Here is a 19,218-nt window from a genome sequence, read left to right on the forward strand (position 1 = left end):
AGATTTGCTTTCCCAAAATGCAGCACCTCACATTTATCTGAATTAAACTCCATCTGCCACTTCTCAGCCCATTGGCCCATCTGGTCCAGATCCTGTTGTAATCTGAGGTAACCCTCTTCGCTGTCCACTACACCTCCAATTTTGGTGTCATCTGCAAACTTACTAACTCTCCCTCTTATCCTCGCATCCAAATCATTTATGTAAATGACAAAAAGTAGAGAACCCAGCACCGATCCTTATGGTACTCCACTAGTCACAGGCCTCCAGTCTGAAAAACAACCCACCACCACCACCCTCTGTCTTCTACCTTTGAGCCAGTTCTGTATCCAAATGGCTAGTTCTCCCTGTATTCCATGAGATCTAACCTTGCTAATCAATCTCCCACGGGGAACCTTGTTGAATGCCTTACTGAAGTCCATATAGATCACATCTACTGCTCTGCCCTCATCAATCTTCTTTGTTACTTCTTCAAAAAACTCAATCAAGTTTGTGAGACATGATTTCCCACGCACAATGCCATGCTGACTATCCTGAATCGGTCCTTGCCTTTCCAAATACATGTACATCCTGTCCCTCAGGATTCCCTCCAACAACTTGCCCACCACTGAGGTCAGGCTCACCGGTCTATAGTTCCCTGCCATGTCTTTACCACCCTTCATAAACAGTGGCACCACATTTGCCAACCTCCAGTCTTCCTACACCTCACCTGTGACTATCGATGATACAAATATCTCAGCAAGAGGCCCAGCAATCATTTCTCTAGCTTCCCACAGAGTCCTAGGGTGCACCTGATCAGGTCCTGGGGATTTATCCACTTTTAACCATTTCAAGACAGTGCAGGAGTCTTCTGTGGCTATCCCCATTTCAAATAAGTATGCTGTTTTAGGGGGTGATGGATTCTCAGAGGAATGTAGCATGAACAGCCAAGTTTCTGGTATTGAGATGGGCTCTAATGTAATGAGGGGTTTGTCGGGTTCCAAGAGATCGATTGTATTAAGGGACTCTCTAGTCCGAGGCACAGATAGACGTTTCTGTGGCCAGCAGCGAAAAATCAGAATGGTGTGTTGTCTCCCTGGTGTCAGGATGAAGGATGTCTCAGAGAGAGTGTGGAATGTTCTCACGGGGGAGAGGGCCCATCAGGAGGTCATTGTACACATTGGAACCAATGATGTAGGAAGGGAAAAGGATGAGATTCTAAAATAGAATATAAAGAGTTAGGAAGAAATTTGAAAAGGAGATCCTCGAGAGTAGTAGTATCTGGATTACTCCTGGTTCCACGAGCTAGTGAGGGCAGGAATAGAAGGATAGAGCAGATGAATGTATGGCTGAGGAGCTGGTGTATGAGAAAAGATTCACATTTTTGAATCATCTTCTGGGGTAGAAGTGACCTGTACAAGAAGGACAGATTGCACCTGAATTGGAAGGGGATTAATACACTGGCAAGGAGATTTGCTCGAGCTGCTCGGAAGGATTTAAACTGGTAAGGTGGGTGCGACCCAGGGAGATGGTGAGGAAAGAGGTCAATCTGAGACTGGTACAGTTGAGAACAGAAGCGAGTCAAACAGTCAGGGCAGGCAGGGACAAGGTAGGACTAATAAATTAAACTGCATTTATTTCAATGTAAGAGGCCTAACAGGAAGGCAGGTGAACTTAGCGCATGGTTAGGGACATGGGACTGGGATATCATAGCAATTACGGAAACATGGCTCGGGATGGGCAGGACTGGCAGCTTAATGTTCCAGGATACAAATGCTACAGGAAGGATAGAAAGGGAGGCAAAAGAGGAGGAGGGGTGGCGTTTTTGATAAGGGAAAGCATTACAGCTGTGCTGAGGGAGCGTATTCCCAGAAATACATCCAGGGAAGTTATTTGGGTGGAACTGAGAAATAAGAAAGGGATGATCACCTTATTGGGATTGTATTATAGACCCCCTATTAGTCAGTGGGAAATTGAGAAACACATTTGTGAGGAGATCTCAGCTATCTGAAAACATTCCAGCAAAGGCACTGAAGACTTGTGCTCCAGAACTCGCTGCTCCTTTTGGCAAGATGTTCCAGCACAGTTACAACACTGGCATCTCCACGACAATATGAAAAATTGTCCATTTATATCCTGTACACAAAAAAATGGACAAATCGAAACAGGCCAATTATCACCCAACAATCAACTTTCAAACATCAGCAAAGAGAGTCATTAACAGGGGTCATTAACAGTGCTATCATTAACCTGCCTGGTGACGCCCAGTTCATGCTCTAATAGGGCTATTCGGCTTCTGACCTCATTACAACCGTAGTTCATAAGTGGACTAAAGAGTTGAATTCCAGTGGTGAGGTGAGAATGATAGCCCTTGACACCAAGATCCTGCATTTGACTGAGTGTGGCATCATCGCGAAATGGAATTAATGGATATTGCGGGCAAACTGTCCACTGGTTGGAGACATTGGAAGATAATTGTGATTGTTCGAGGTCAGTCATCTCAGCTCCAGGACATCTTTGCTGGAGGTCCTCAGGGTAATGCCCTAAGTCCAACCATCTTCAGCTGCTTCATCAATGACCTTCCCTTATTCATAAGGTCAGAAATGGGGATGTTCACAAATGATTGCACAATGTTCAGCACCATTCGCAACTCCTCAGATACTGAAGCAGTCCAGGTTCGAATGCAAGTCGCAAATAACATTCAGACCAGACAAATGCCAGGCAATGACCGTCTCCAATTAGGGAAAATCTAACCACTGCCCCTTGACTTTCAATAGTGTTACATCACTGAACCCCACTATAAATATCCTTGGGGCTACCAATGTTGAGAAGCTCAGCTGGCCTCACCATAATAAGCACAGTGCCTGGAGCAGGTCAGAGGCTAGTAATATTGTGGCGAGTAACTCACTTCCTGACCCCCAAAATCTGTCCACCATCTACAAGGCACAAGTCAGGAGTGTGATTGAATACTCCCCACTTATCTGGATAGATGCAGCTCCAACAACACTCAAGAAGCTTGACACCATCCAGAACAAAGCAGCCCACTTGATTTGCACCACATCCACAAGCATCTAATCCCTCCACCACAGACGGTCAGTAGCAGCAGTGTGTTCTACTTACAAGATACGCAGCAGAAATTTACCAACAATCCCGACAGTGCCTTCCAAATCCACAACCACTTCCATCTAGAAGGATAAGAGCAGCAGATACATGGGAACACCACCCCCTGCAAGTTCCTTTCCAAGCCACTCACTATCCAGGCTTGGAAATATATGGTTGTTCCTTCACTGTCTCTGGGTCATAATCCTGAAATTGCATCTCTAATGGAATTCTGGGATAACCTACAGCGCGTGGACTGCAGCAGTTTGAGAAGGCCCCACCTTCTCTCAGGCAAATAGAGCCAAACAATAAAGGTTGGCCAGCCAGCGACACCAATGTCCAGTGAGTGAATGAAAGAAAATTCCCAAAGGAAGGCCCTACAGTTAAGGAAGAAAGCACCTCAGACCTGGTAAGAGAAGCATAGATGCGAGTGGGAGAGAGAAGCTTTGTGGAGCTGGTATACCAGTCATTTCTGAAAGTTACAGACTACATCTGGAACATGGAATAAGCAGGACTCACAAGCAGTACCCAACTATGTTACTCTGTAAAACAATTAGTCTTTTCCAGAGGATGTGCACATGCGCATAGTTACAGAGCTGAGGAATTCAAGTTGCCGCTCAGGCGAAAATGTTATTGAGGTAGAGCAACCAGCAATATAACAGACATCCAATGCATTCCTAGGGGAGTTGTTGATCCATCCAATTGGTTTTGGCAAGAAACAATTATGTCAATAATTAATGTCACTATATATTTGGTCACATATCACAGGTGAAGAAACAAAGATTACGGCCTACAGAGGTGAAACTACATAGTTTAGGAGATGTAGAACTCAAGTTTAAAGTAAGCTACAAGCAACTCCTCAACACAAAATGGTGTAGGAAAGTAGATGTATGCGTTCTTCACAATCAAGCAGGTGTTGTGACCTCAGCCTTATTCAAATTGCCAAAGAAATTCTATTGGTTACAACTGACAGGGAACACATCAAAAGACAGCCAACTAAAAACTGACAGAACTATGGATGCTGTAAATCAGAAGCAAAAATAGATGTTTCTGGAAAAGTTCAGCAGGTCTGGCAGCATCTGTGGAGAGAAATTAAAGTTAACGATTCAGGTCCGGTGACCCTTCCTCAGAACCACTGAAATGTTAACTCTGATTTCTCTTCACAGCTGCTGCCAGACCTGCTGAGCTTTTCCAGCAACTTTTGTTTTTGTTTCAAAAGATAGCCAGTTATGTCAAGGCTGTTCAAAGAGATGCCATTAAGCAATGATTTGTCAAGGAGCAGACAGTTAAGGAAAAGAAATGTAAAGTGTTGAAGATCCAGTTAACGGACAACCTGTAGAAGATTTCAGTAAACTTCCTAGATTTATGAAAGAGTCCATTACGAAGAGAGAATGTTAACAATACTGTAATAGAGAATTGTTTCATACTGTCAGCACATTGGAAATCCACATTATGGGTGGCACGGTGGTTAGCACTGCTGCCTCACAGTACCAGAGACCTGGGTTCAATTCCCGCCTCAGGTGACTGTGTGGAGTTTGCACATTCTCCCTGTGTCTGCGTGGGTTTCCTCTGGGTGCTCCAGTTTCCTCCCACAGTCCAAAAATGTGCGGGTTAGGTGAATTGGCCATGCTAAATTGCCCATAGTATTAGGTGAAGGGGTAAATGTAGGGGAATGGTCTGGGTGGGTTGCGCTTCGGCAGGTCGATGTGGACTTGTTGGGCCAAAGGGCCTGTTTCCACACTGTAAGTAATCTAATCTATACAGATTTGGCAGATATCTTTTCCATTCTTATCATTATTGAAGGAAGTTCAGATGACTGAGGACCAAGAGGGGACAAATGATGAGGAAAAATAAGAAGTGCTATTTGGACTCACTAATAAATCTTTAACTGAGGCTGTCCAGACTGTAACACAGTCTGCTAAACAAATTATTATGGCAAATTTGAATTTTATGCCTGATGATAAGATGACACAAGTTCATGAAGAATATTTCAATTCTTCATTCTGCAGGGAAGAATTATCAGTATCAGTGATGGCGATCATGCATGCCAGCTGCAGTCCCCAAGTAGAATGACTGAAAAAATGAACATGCTGTTTTCACCAGCAAAGTTACCACAGGGCGCAAATGCAAGAGTCCAACTTATTCAACAAGTTAAGTCCAGACTCTGCATATTTCAGAAAAGATTTCCAGCACATTGGGAAGAAAGGTTTTCTTACACAGATTGAAGGCTGGATGCATTAGACTTCATCACTGAGATGGGATGACCAATGACCACAGATTCAGGACTTGGCCAAAGAGCAATCAGAACTCCAGAATACTGGACAAAGAGAAATCCCTGTTTCAGCAGGGCAACTATGATCCATGAAAGAAATGCATGAGATTAAAGGTCCCCCAGATGATGTTATAGGAAATGTGAGTTTCAACAGGAGAGGAAATTCAGAGGATTTAGTGTCCTTGAAATAAGGAAATGGACCAATTACCTGGTTTGGTTGGAAAGGTGTCCCATACAAAGGAGATAGCACTGTAAAATGCCTCAAGTGGAGAGAGATTTTGAAGACTTCTTCGGGCCCAGAACAGAACCAGGTTAACAGTCCTCAGGCCAAAGTCCTACCAATCCTAAGTAGATCAGGTTCTGGCGAATTTCACGAAAACTCCAGACTGCCTAAATTTGTGAAGTCAGGGACTTGGGAGGGGCACAGTAATGAAAAAGTTACAAATGAATGCATAAATGTTAGTGATGGGGAAAAAGGCTTGTGAGTGGGTAGGAGATGTTGCATAGGGTAATGGTCACAAAGCTGTCAATGCTGAAGATTGCCTTAAGCTCCACCCAATCTGATGATATAAAGATCTGCGTGGGGAAAGGTCAAACAACTCTGGACCTACCAAACATGTCTCTTCATAGCGAAAACAAAAAAAATGCTGGAGATTGCAATGGGTAAGGCAGCATCTATGGAGAGAGAGCAAGCTAATGTTTCAGGTCTAGATAACTCTTCAACAGAGCTCTGATGAATAGCCATCTAGACTCAAAACATTAGCTTGTTGTCTCTCCATGGATGCTGCTTGACCTGCTGTGATCTTTATTGTTTTCAGTACAGATTCCAGCACCTGCAGTAATATGCTCCTGCAATGTCTCCTTATAATAATAATAATGTCCACCCCACTAATGTAACCTGTACTTCAGAGCTATCATGCAATAAACTCCCTCTTGTTTAAGATCAAGATCTACTTTTCATTAAACTGAGTAGGCCCTGTAGTCCCAGTCAGGAAAGGGGATTGTAGGAGCTATCTAACCAACCAAACATTGGCATTTGTTGGCTTTGCATGGTCATGCAATAATCTAAGTTGGAGACAAAAAACAATTCACACCACTCCATTCACTCCACCCAAGAATTCCTGAACACCATCAAAGACACCAAGATAGAAGAGGACGAAATAATGGTCTCCTTTGACGCTATAGCCCATTTCACATCCATTAACATCGACCTGGCCAAAGAAACATTGGCATCACTACTGGGAAAACTAGGACCACAAACACCAGACAGCACCAACTTCATCAGCAAAGGCAACATCCTCAAGCTAGTGGACCTGTGCCTCACCACCCACTTCAAATTCAATAACAAAACCTACAAACACCCATGGGATCACTAACATCAGGGGTCATAGCAGAAGCAGTAATGTAGAGAATTGATCAAGCTGCTCTCCCATCTAGGAGACAGTGAGATCTGCAGATGCCAGAGATCAGAATTGAGAGTGTGTTGCTGGAAAAGCACAGCACATCAGGAATGAGGCTGAGAGCCTTGGGGGTAGAGAGATAAATGGGAGGTGGGTGGGGCTGGGGAGAAGGTAGCTGAGAGTACAGTAGATGGATGGAGGAAGGGCTAAAGGTGATAGGTCGGAGAGGAGGGTGGAGCAGATAGATGGGGAGGAAGTTTGACATGTGGGACAGATCATGAGGGCGGTGCTAAGCTGGAAGATTGAAACTGGGGTAAGGTGTGGGTCTCCTTTAGATTGGGGAGATTGCACTCTCACAGAGCGCTTTAGAGAACATTTCATGGACACCTGCACCAACCAACCCCACGCCCCATGGCCGAACATTTCTTCTCCCTCTCCCACTCTGCCAAGGACATGCAGGTCCTGGGCCTCCTCCAACAACACATCCTCACCACCCAACGCCTGGAAGAAGAACGCCTTATCTTCAACCCCAGGGCATCAATGTGGACTTCACCAGTTTCCTCATTTCCCCTCCCCCCACCTTACCCCAGTTTCAACCTTCCAGCTCAACACTGCTATCATCGTTACCCCCATCTCCATCCACCTACTGCACTCTCAACTACCTTCTCCCCAGCCCCACCACATTTATCTCTCCACCCCCAAGGTTCCCAGCCTCATTCCTGATGAAGGGCTCCAGCCTGAAATATCGATTCTCCTGCTCCTCGGATGCTGCCTGACCTACTGTGCTTTTCCAGCACCACACTCTCAACTCTGCCCTCTCATCTATCATACCCAAAATTTAGGTCCGCTACGTAGATGACACCTTTGTCATCACAAAACAAAACAAATTAGAGGAAACATACAACATCATCAACAATATCCTGACAGGCACAAAATTCACAAAAGAGGGGAGGAACAACAACAGATTCCCATTCCTAGACGTGACAGTTGAACGTACACTTAATGGAGAGCTTCAAATCAGAGTCTACAGAAAAACAACAAACACAGACCAAATAATTAACTTCAGAAGCAATTATCCCAACCACCCCAAACGGAGCCACATCAAGACATTATTTCAACGAGCTACATCACACTGCAGCACCCAAGAACTACAAACAGCATTAGAAAAATATCTATACAACGTTTTCAAGAAAACCGGATACCCAATAAACATAATCCGCTGATTCCTCAGAAACAAACCCAAACAAGCAGACACAACGCAATCAAAAACTAGAGCCACATTACCTTACTTCAAAGACATCTCAGAAATGACTGCCAGACTACTCAGGCCCCTTGGCATCATGGTAGCCCACAAACCGACCAATGCACTTACAGGGCGACTAATGAACCTAAAGGATCCATTAGATACTACCAGCAAAACTAACATCATTTACAAGATACCTTGCAAGAACTGTAAAAAAAAACCACTACATTGGGCACACAAGCAGGAAACTTGCCACCAGGTTACATGAATACCAACTGACCACCAAAGACATAGCCCACTATCACTAGTTTCCATACATACAGACAAAGAAGGACACCACTTTGACTGGGACAACGGTCCTAGGACAGGCGAAACAAAGACACAAATAAGAATTCCTCGAGGCCTGGCATTCCAACCAGAACCCCATCAACGAGCACTTCGATGTAGACCCTATCTACTTCCCTTGAAAAAAAACCGGAAAAGACATCCCCGACCTTAAGAAACCAAGACCTATAAATAGAGAGCCAGGACATACCACCAGCGCTTCATTGGACGCTCTCATTGATGATGTTACCTAGTCATGGTGACAAAACATCTGAAAACAAACCTTCCAGCTCAGCAAGCTAACTTACATACAAAAAAAAACTGCAGATGCTGCAATCCAAGGTAGAGAGGCAGGAGGCTGGAAGCACACAGCAAGCCAGGCAGCATCAGGAGGTGGGGAAGTCGGCATTTTGGTTGCAACCTTTCTTCAGGACCCTTCAGTTGATCCGAAATGTCGACTTCTCCACCTCCTGATGCTGCCTGACTTGCTGTATTCTTCCAGTCTACTGCTTGTCCATCTTACAATAATCTAAGCCCCTTAAATGTTTGTTAATTACCTTCTTAAGGGTGTCAATTATCGTCAGGCGGGAATACTGCTCACAAGCGTCCCACCCTGGACCTAATGAAAGGGAGCCATAAGTGCAGTGACATCACCCACCCATCACCCACATGTCCAACCACACACCCCACGTGCTCTACCCCTTCAAGAACCTGCCCTGTGTTTCAGCCACAGTCAGTTACCAGGGAGAGGAACAGTAATGGTGTCATGGCACAGAGTTGCAGTATTTCATTGGAGGAAGTCATTGCACAGACAACAGTCTGACAAATCAGAGGGAGTGGTTTGGACAAAAGTGATGTTGGTGAGATGCAGCTCTGCATTGCCAGAGATTTATTAACCAAAATCAGCACAAGTACAATCAGAACTGATCAATCCAGTTTATTTTAAACCTTTTTCTTCTACTGCGAACAGAAGGTGCCATGCAATGAACATGAAAGAATTTCAAAAACCCGCTGACATTCCCTAAATAATTTTTTTTTAACAGATCTGCTATTCGAAACATCACAGTCAGCGTTTGTGCATAATAAATCATTTAGGACACCCTATCTACTAGCTAACAAATTCACACCAATTTACACGTGCAACCAGACTTCAATTTAACATTTGACATGTCGCATGTTAATACATGTTTAATGTATGAAGAAAAAATGATGGTATTGTTTGACTGGCATTCTCTGTGTGTGTGTCTCTGTCTGTGAGTTCAGCCAGGTACTGCAATGATGCAAATATATACCTTCAGGCAAAAGTCTTCAGAATATTCCCACTGATTTCTAAGATATATCTACGTTGCACAGTGAACCATCAAGGAGAAAAGGTTCCTGATTCAATCACTGGTCTCTATTGAGATAGTCCACCTCAGTAGGTTGACCTTAGTTGCCTTGGGTCTGGTAGGACCATTCCTTGTGGAAAACAGTTCTGGAAACCTTATTTACTCTTAATGTCTCGATTGTGTTTTTAACATGATTACCGAACAAAATCAGAAATTGCTGGAAAAACTTAGCAAACTGGGCAGCATCCGTGAAGAGAAAGCAGAGTTAATGTTTTGGGTCCTTCTTTGGAATCTCAGGTTTACTGTCAGTTTGTAGTGAGGGAAGGTCAGTGGGTGGTACAAATTCGATTCAGAGGGTCGGGGAGTGTGGGGGGGGGGAGGGGGGGGGGGGGGGGGGGGGGGGGGGGGGGGGGGGGGGAAGCAGGGGGAAAGGTGGTGAAAAGCAGCCCAGAAATTAAAATGGAGGTTATTGACTTTTTATTGAATTCAAAATGGCTGCAGATTCGGCCTGAGAAACCTAGCACAGAGTTGCTCTTATTTGTCAGGATTTTATTAATTTTCCTTCAAGGCGGTAATTGGAATATAATTCTTAAACTGCCTGCACAGCCATGTTACGCTCGAGTCCAGAGATAGGGTAGCTAAAACTGTGTCATAAATTCCCTTCTTGACCACCTTTCTGATTGCAGGCATGTTATTTACTCACTGATTTTCAAGCCTGTTGTTGGTATAAAGGTGAGAATGGGATGATCAGAATATTAAGAGAAAGTGAGGACTGCAGATGCTGGAGATCAGAGTCGAAGAGTGTGGTGCTGGAAAAGCACAGCTGGTCCGGCAGCATCCAAGGAGCAGAAGAGTCGCGTTTCGGGCATAAGCCCTTCATCAGGAATCAGAATATTGCCAGCTTTGAGGGAGGCAAGGGGAGGAGAGGGAGATGGGAAATGTGGATAGAGGGCAGAGAACTGAAGTCCCTTACAGAGTAGTGAGAATGTGGAAATCAAGGCAGTATTTGAGGTGAGCATTTAAGGAGAACCTGGATAAGTATTTGATTGAGAGGCAGCACAAGTCGAGCATAAATGCTAGCATGGACATATTGGGCTAAATGGCCTGATTCTGTTCTGTATCTTCTATTCACATTGAATTCCTCGACAATAAAAGTGTCAGGAGTGCAGTTCTATAAATATGAAACAGTCAGGTGCTTTTTTATGTGATGGAAAAATATTTGGATGTCCAATTTAGTGCTGGGTGCCAACACTGTATTCTCCAGTAATTAAAGATTAATATTTTGATCGCTGCTGTGAGCAACCCAGGAGAAAAAAAAAACTCAGATCATTATGAATAAAGGCGTGTTTCATTTTCACTTTTGTTGAAAACGTTTCCTTATTAATTATTAACTGATGGCAGGGAAAACGCTATTTGACCAGGTGAGGTGGCTGAAGGCAAAATACCAAATGATAATGAATCCAGGAATGCATGCAACTGAAGGTGGATAATGTTTGATAAATATCATTTTATTGATGCTGTGTCCTAGCCTTTCAAAAGGATCGATAAAGATTTCTCTTTCAACAGCATCCTACATTCACTTCTGCCAAAGATTTACAAAGCTTAGATTCACAGACTGCAGTAATCAAAGATAAATTACAAGTTCCTGTCATTTTAGTAAACCGCATACCTATTAAAATGATCATTAGCCTCAAAATCTGAGCACTGACAATGAATGCTACACAAACTTCCATTCTCTAATGATGTTGTTGGAAGTACCCTTGGGCCATTTGAAGCCTTTTCATTCAGTATTACTGTGTAACAACCAATAAAGCTTATCAGTCTTTTCAGCAAGTTTTTACAAATGGTAAATGAAGACTGAAATAAAGTTGGCTGCTGTCATTGTAGGGAAAGATTTAACTCTTTGCTCATTTATCTTTAACATGGTACTTGTGCACAATACTTAGTCCATCTTGTGGCCATTTCAAAGCCTGTGCTGATTAGAACATAAGAACTAGGAGCAGGAGTAGGCCGCATGGCCCTGCGAGCCTGCACCGCCATTCAAGATCAGGGCTAATCTTTTCGTGGCCTCAGCTCCCGTCTTTTCACCAAAACCCTTAATAGCTTTACTATTCAAAAAAAAAATCTACCTTAGCTTTAAAAACATTTACTGAGGAAGCCTCAACCACTTCAATGGGCAGGGAATTCCATAGATTCACAACCCTCTGGGTGAAGAAGGTCCTTCTCAGTTCAGGCCTAAATCTGCTGCCCCTATTTTTGACGCTGTGCCCTCTTGTCCTCGTTTCACCCACCAGTGGAAACATCCTCTCTATTTCGATCTTATCTACTCCCTTCATAATTTTAAATGTTTCTATAAGATCCCCCCTCATTCTTCTAAATTCCAATGAACATAATCCCAGTCTACTCAGCCTCTCCTCATGATTTGGAGACGTCGGTGTTGGAGTGGGGTGTACAAAGTTAAAAAATCACACAACACCAGGTTATAGTCCAACAAGTTTAATTGGAAGCACGAGTTCTTACAATCTTTGTTTTTAGACTCCCTACAATGTGGAAACAAGCCCTTCGGCCCAACCAGTCCACACTGACCCTCTGAAGAGTAATCCACCCAGACCCATTTCCCCCTGACTAATGCACCTAACACTATGGACAATTTAGCATGGCCAATTCACCCAACCTGCATATCTTTGGATTGTGGGAGGAAACCAGAGCTCCTGGAGGAACCCCACACAGACACAGGAAGAAATTGCAAACTCCACTCAGACAGTTACCTGAGGCTGGAATTGAACCTGGGACCCTGGTGCTGTGAGGCTGCAGTGCTAACCATTGAGCCACCGTGTTATTCTCCATCATGTGATGAAGGAGCAGCGCTCCGAAAGCTAGTGCTTCCAAATAAACCTGTTGGACTATAACCTGGTGTGGTGTGATTTTAACAGTCTCTCCTCATAAGCCAATCCCCTCAACTCCAGAATCAACCCTAATAAACTCCACTGCACCCCCTCTAGTGCCCTCTAGTGATTAGAAAGCTGATAACCGGGGCTCAAGTTTCTAAGAGATGTTGCGGAAATTCTCAGGCGTGCTTTTACCTCCAGACACAATTATTCAATGCTCTCTTTGGCCTGTAAAATTACAAGGCACTTCAAGCTAAGTTGGTTATTAAATGTAGACTTTTTAAAAAAACGTAAGAAAATGTACTTTAATGAATATTCCTTCCCTTCTGGTCACTGGATGAAACAAAGATTCTTGTTAAAGGCCATGCACTTGTCAGTTCCTGAACTGCTTCCAATCTCAGTGGACGAGAATAGGGCTTGTATTGCCAAGCCTCCAGAATTAAAGATACATCCGCACAATCCAGAGAAGCAAGATTAAAAATATAAATTGTACTTCTAAAAATTTATCTTTGATTACTATTGATTTTCTATTTCTAAGAAAAGATGTATGGGCATAGATGTGGACAGGCAATCAGTGCCAAACTAGGGACCAAAGAGGTCAATCCACTTCCACTTTCCAAAGGACATGGGAATGTATCTGACTTGGAGGAGGGATATATCGGGTGACCAGTGCAGGGGAAGAGTGACAGAAGGCATGAGATCATGCAAAATTTCCAGGAATAAGTTAAATCAGTTTTGGTAATGCTAGACTAGAGCCAGGGTAACTGTGAACCCCTGTGTGGAAAATGCCTGGAAATTGACCATTGCAAGAGAAAAGGAGTCATAGACATAAGTCTGTGACATGGCCATCACTCTGTGGGCAAGCAGCATTCTTGGATGAATTTTATATAAATGGCAATACCTGGCCCATTTAAATAAATAGACAGAGGAAATAGTAAAAAGGAACGTGGACAATTTCTCGCTGCACACTAACAATGGATGAGAATCTTTGCCAAAAAATGTTAATCTGAGTGAAAATAAATCAGTTTCACACCACGATGGCTATCACTTCTGTGCCCAGCTGCAGGACCAAGGCAGGGGAGTGACCAGCAGAGAGTGGACAGTGTCAGAGAGGGCTATGCAAGGAGGGATTTGCCAGCTCCAAACGTGGAGGGTAAATTCAGTGCTGTCAGAATCCTGAGGGAGAGAAAAGCCTGCAAAACGATGCGTTTTTTGGTTTCATTGCAGCACGAGGGAAGGGCTTAGATCTTCCCCTTTGATTGGATTTTTGTTGGATCTTTGGTAAAGTTGGTTTTGCTCCCTACCGACTGCCATCCATCTGCCATGTTGCTGACCTGGGCACCCCTTAGTCCTATCGGGATGAATAGGAGTAGAGTCAGTGGTATCCCAGGCGATGTGAGAGAAGCTGCTCTGGAAATGCATTGACGATTCTGTGGCAAACCCAGGAGCCCTGTGGCCATCAGGACAGCTAATGTCTTGAGAGAAACATAATCAGTTTCAGAATTTGCACCAGTTTAATTGTTCATCATATGCTCAATTAAACTCCTTATGGAAAGCTAGAATGTGATTCTTCACAGCAACTCTCATAATGTCATCAATTCCATTGACTCCTTATTTGATTATATCTGCTTTCATATTCAATGGAAAATTACAGAGATGATGTGTAGAAGAGAAAAGGCTGAAGGTGACCCGCAAAGGTCTTTCATTTTATCGTGGATTTCAATAAGACACATGTACAGTTCAGTGCTGTGAGTGAGTCCAAAGCTAGGGTCAGAAATCTGACATAGTACAAATCATTCCAGTTGGGGATTCGGGAAATTCTTCCTTACCAGATTGAGGGGTGTTTGAGTGGAAAAACATTTATATTTTTCAAGGGAAGCTGTAAATGTGTATGGAGGGAGAAGAAGAAGAATGATTTCTAAGGGGGACGTTGGATGAGAAAGGGCAGAAAGAGTGGGATGTGAGTGGAACAGAAATACCACCACAGGTCAGAGGCCGAAATGGCCTGTGTCAGTTCTGTCATAGAGTCATAGTTAAAGAGGCATACAGCACAGAAACAGACCCTTCAGTCCAACCAGTCCATTCTGAACATAACTCCAAACTCAACTAGTCTTACCTGCCTGCTCCTGCCCATATCCCTCCAAACATTTCCTATACATGTACTAATCCAAATGTCCTTTAAACATTGTAATTGTACCCATATCCACCACTTCCTCAGGAAGGTCATTCCACATGCGAACAACTCTCTCTGTAAAAAAATTTGTCTCTCATGCCTTTTAAAAATCCTTCTCCTGTCAACTCAATGTGATTCGATTTAAAGTGAACTGAAAACCATGAGCAGCTGCTGGAAAGACCAAATTGTCTATGCCAACCCAATAACCTTCAATGGCTGAAAATCATAACAGCACAGGAGTGTGATCATCAATCAATATCACCCAGCGAGGGTCAGCAGTGATCACATCTCCACAGGTTGTGACTGTCTGAAAAAGTAGAAACTGAGATACTTGCACCGTGACAGAGACTTTCTCTGCTGTGCAGCGGACCAGGAAGCTGTGGCTCTACGTGTCCAATGTATGCCAGCAAGACTTGAAAGAAAACGCACATGCCGAGTTCCCTGAGCCTGTTGTGGAAGTAGAGACATTGTTATGCTTTTTTGACCATGGCATCAACATGGATGGACCAGGAGAGATTGTTAGTGATCATTGCTCCGAGGAACTTGATGCTCTTGGCCATCTCCACCTCATTTCCATTGACGTAAACAGTGGCGTGCCATCCTCCTTGCTTCCTGAAGTCAATGACCAGATCTTTCGTTCTGTTGTCTGTAAAGACTGACCGATTTTTTTACAGATGCACAATGGTAAGCATTCAATCTAGATGCATCAGGGTTTTGTATGGCAACTGCTCTTCCCAGAACTGTAAGAAACTGCAGATAGTTGTGAATACAGCCCAGTTCATCACACAAACCAACCTTTCATCCATTGAGTCGAGAGTGTGTTGCTGGAAAAGAACAGCTGGTCAGGCAGCATCCGAGGAGCGGGAGAATCGACGTTTCAGGCATAAGCCCTTCATCCATTGACTCCATTTACACTTCTCACTGCCTTGGGAAGGCAGCCAACATCATCAAATACCCTTCTCACCCCGGTTATAATCCCTTCCATCGGACAGAAGATACAAAAGCTTAAATACACGTACCGACAGATTCAAGAACAGCTTCTTCCTGCTGTTATTAGACTTCTGCTAAATTTGATGTTGATCTCACTCTCTATGTACCTTCTCTGCAGCTGCAACATTGTATTCTTCACTCTGTTCTATTACCCTAATGCACTTTATATGTATGCTCTGCCTGTACTGCACGCAAAACAAAACTTTTCACTGTACATATGTGCATGTGACAATAATAAATCAAATCAAATTAAATCAATTCAAAGATACCATGACATCTTCCACCAGTGTTCCTAATGTAAGATCCTGGGCGTCATTTGGGCAGATGGTGAGGCAGGGTGACATACAATGGTCCCAGGAAGTGTGACAGAGAGACGGGTGAGACTGGCAATGCACAAATTTCACCTCCTAAACATTTGGCCATCTCCACCTCATCTCCATTGACGTAGACAGTGGTGTGCCATCCACCTTGCTTCCTGAAGTCAATGACCAGCTCTTTTGTTATGTTGTACGTAAAGGTGGGAAAAGAATATATGGCTGACCCAAGAGGACCTGGTAAAGTAATTATAAGGAGGGACATCACCTCAGCTGCAGTGGCTGTGGCTGGTGGTGGAGTATTGTTGTCCATTATTCTGCAAGTTACCAGAGGAATCAATTCTAGGAGAGTAAAAAGACCAATAGAGAGATTAATATAATCCTTTCTCATTTAGGACAAGTCTAGAATGGTCTTCTGCTACACTGTTAATTGTCCCTAAGATTTACACAACTGTACTTTAAATTGAGATATTTACACTGTTATGGGATAACCAGTGGATGAGCCTGATTCCAAACACAACAATTCCTGGGTTCTGAAAGATTCTGCCCAAAGCAACATATGCCATTGGTTCCAACACCTTAGTCATGACAAAAATAAGAAGTCCTTTTAAAATATGTAGACATAGTCAAATCCTTCACATTCCAGGCATATTCTGTAAAATAAAGAACACCGTTACAATCTGGGTGAAATTTGGATGTGGATGCAAAAAATAATTGAAGTCAATATTTTTTTTTGACTCAGCCTCCTCTAAACTGGATCAAAGATTGAACGGAAAATTTTTAAAGGCTGCTCACAAACACTGCTTCACACGGGTAGCTTTCGCTCTATTACATCGCAATTTCCAGGGAGTCTCCACGTTGCCCAATACCAATCTCAGGGCACAATCCCTCAGCCTCCCATTATCCACCAATACTGGCATTGGAGCATGGCGTGCCTCGTGACCAGGCTGATCCTGGTGTTGACGATGTCCACTATGAGCTACACTCTGTCATCATTCGTCATTAATAAACAGGCAGGAGGCTGGAAGAACACAGCAAGCCAGGCAGCATCAGGAGGTGGAGAAGTCAGCATTTTGAGTGTAACTCTTCTTCAGGACTGGGGATGGGTGTAGGGGGAGCTGCAGAACTCCCAACCACTCCCTTTCTGACATGACCATCCTTGGCCTCCTCCTTTACCAAAACAAACCACAGCTCCTATTGGAGGAACAACACCATATCTTCAGCCTGAGCACCCTACAGCCTGGCAGGCTCAACACTGAGTTCTCCAATTTCCAATAATCTCACTTCCCATTCCCCAACTCCCTTCCCAGCCCCATCCCCCCCCCCCTTCCACTCCGCCCTGACACCTACCAGATTCATTCCTCCCATTGACCAACCAGGTCGTACCCTCTACCTGTCTTCACCTGTCCCCACTTCACCACCCTGGTCCCACCACCCCCTTTATCTGCAGCTCCCCCTACACCCACCCCCAGTCCTGAAGAAGGGTTACACCCAAAACATCGACTTCTCCACCTCCTGATGCTGCCTGGCTTGCTGTGTTTTTCCAGCCTCCTGCCTGTCTACTTTGGATTGCAGCAGCTACAGTTTTTTTTGTCTCTAACCATCATTCACCCCAAACGTCTGCATTCAATGAGATCATGGCTAATTGTTATTCATTCACAGGCAGTATTTATTGCCCAGAGAGCAATTAAGAGTCAACCACATTGCTATGGGTCTGGAGTCACATGTAGGTCAGAGCAGGTAAAGATGGCCATTTTCCTTCCCTGAAGGATGTTACTGAACCAGATTTTCCTGAAAATTGGGCACTGAATTCCGGTATTTTTTCAAATGCCACCACTGCCATGGTGGTAAATGAGAGAGGGTGTTTTGACAGAATGCAGTAAAAATGAATAAACTGTGTGGCCAGGTGATTAAACAGCAACTAGGGTGAGAGAATGGGTCTGTGTGTGCACGGAACAGTCAGTCATGTGCGTTCTATGTGCTGTCAGCAGTATGGCTTTATTGCTGCTAGTTCTGAAGAAGGGTTACTGGATCCAAAACGTTGACTCTCCTTTCTCTCCACAGATGCTGCCAGACCTGTTTTGAGTTTTTCCAGCAATTTCTATTTTTGTTTCTGATTTCCAGCATCCTTTGTTTCTTCTCATTCGTTAGACGTCATGGCTGGTAAGCGGTAACACCAGGTTGCCAAATAAAAGCCGAAAGAACACCGTTCTGAGAAGGATCACTCAACCTGAAACATTAATCTGATTTCTCTCCACAGATGCTTTGGAGGTGCTGAGCCTTTCCAGGAATTTCTGATTTTTTTTGGCTGTGTGTGTGTGAGTCTGTGTGTGAGGGTGTGTGTGTGGGTGTGGGGTGTGTGCATATGTGCGTGCCTCTGTGTGTGTTTATGTCTATGTATATATGTGTGTGTCTGTGTGTGTACGAGTGTGTGTGTGTGTGGGTGCCTGTGTGTGTGTATGTGTGTGGCTGTGTGTGTGTGTATGTTTGTGTGGGGGTGGGTGTGCGTGTGTCTGTGTGTGTATGTGTCTATGTTCATATGGGTGTGTGTGTATGTGGGTGAATGTGTGTGTGTGTCTGTGCATGTCTGTGTGTGTGTCTCTGTGTGTGTGTGGACCAGATTGCCGGCTCTTGTCTGACCATTCAGCACCCTTTGAAAGATGGTGTCAGGGATGGCAGTCTTTCAACAGTTAACCAGGGATCTAGGCACGGTGTGTAGTAAGACGGAGCTAGAATTGGATGTGAGGGACGTGGTGGGGTAGAGTGGGTAATTAGTGAGGCATGTTGGTAAGGTACCCTGAGATATCTCGCTCATTCTCACAGCAAGAAACCCTACAATAATATTGAAGATGGTATTAGTAATAACATTAGCAAATTTGCTGAGGATACTAAGCTGGGTGGCAGGGTGAAATGTGATGAGGATGTTAGGAGATTACAGGGTGACCTGGACAAGTTAGGTGAGTGGTCAGATGCATGGCAGATGCAATTTAATGTGAATAAATGTATGGTTATCCACTTTGGTGGCAAGAACAGGAAGGCAGATTACTACCTAAATGGAATCAATTTAGGTAAAGGGGCAGTACAGAGAGATCTGGGTGTCCTTGTACACCAGTCAATGAAGGTAAGCATGCAGGTACAACAGGTAGTGAAAAAGGCTAATAGCATGCTGGCCTTCATAACAAGAGGAATTGAGTATAGAAACAAAGAGGTG

The sequence above is a fragment of the Chiloscyllium plagiosum genome, chromosome 33 (assembly GCF_004010195.1).
Source record: "Chiloscyllium plagiosum isolate BGI_BamShark_2017 chromosome 33, ASM401019v2, whole genome shotgun sequence".
Classification (NCBI taxonomy): domain Eukaryota; kingdom Metazoa; phylum Chordata; class Chondrichthyes; order Orectolobiformes; family Hemiscylliidae; genus Chiloscyllium; species Chiloscyllium plagiosum.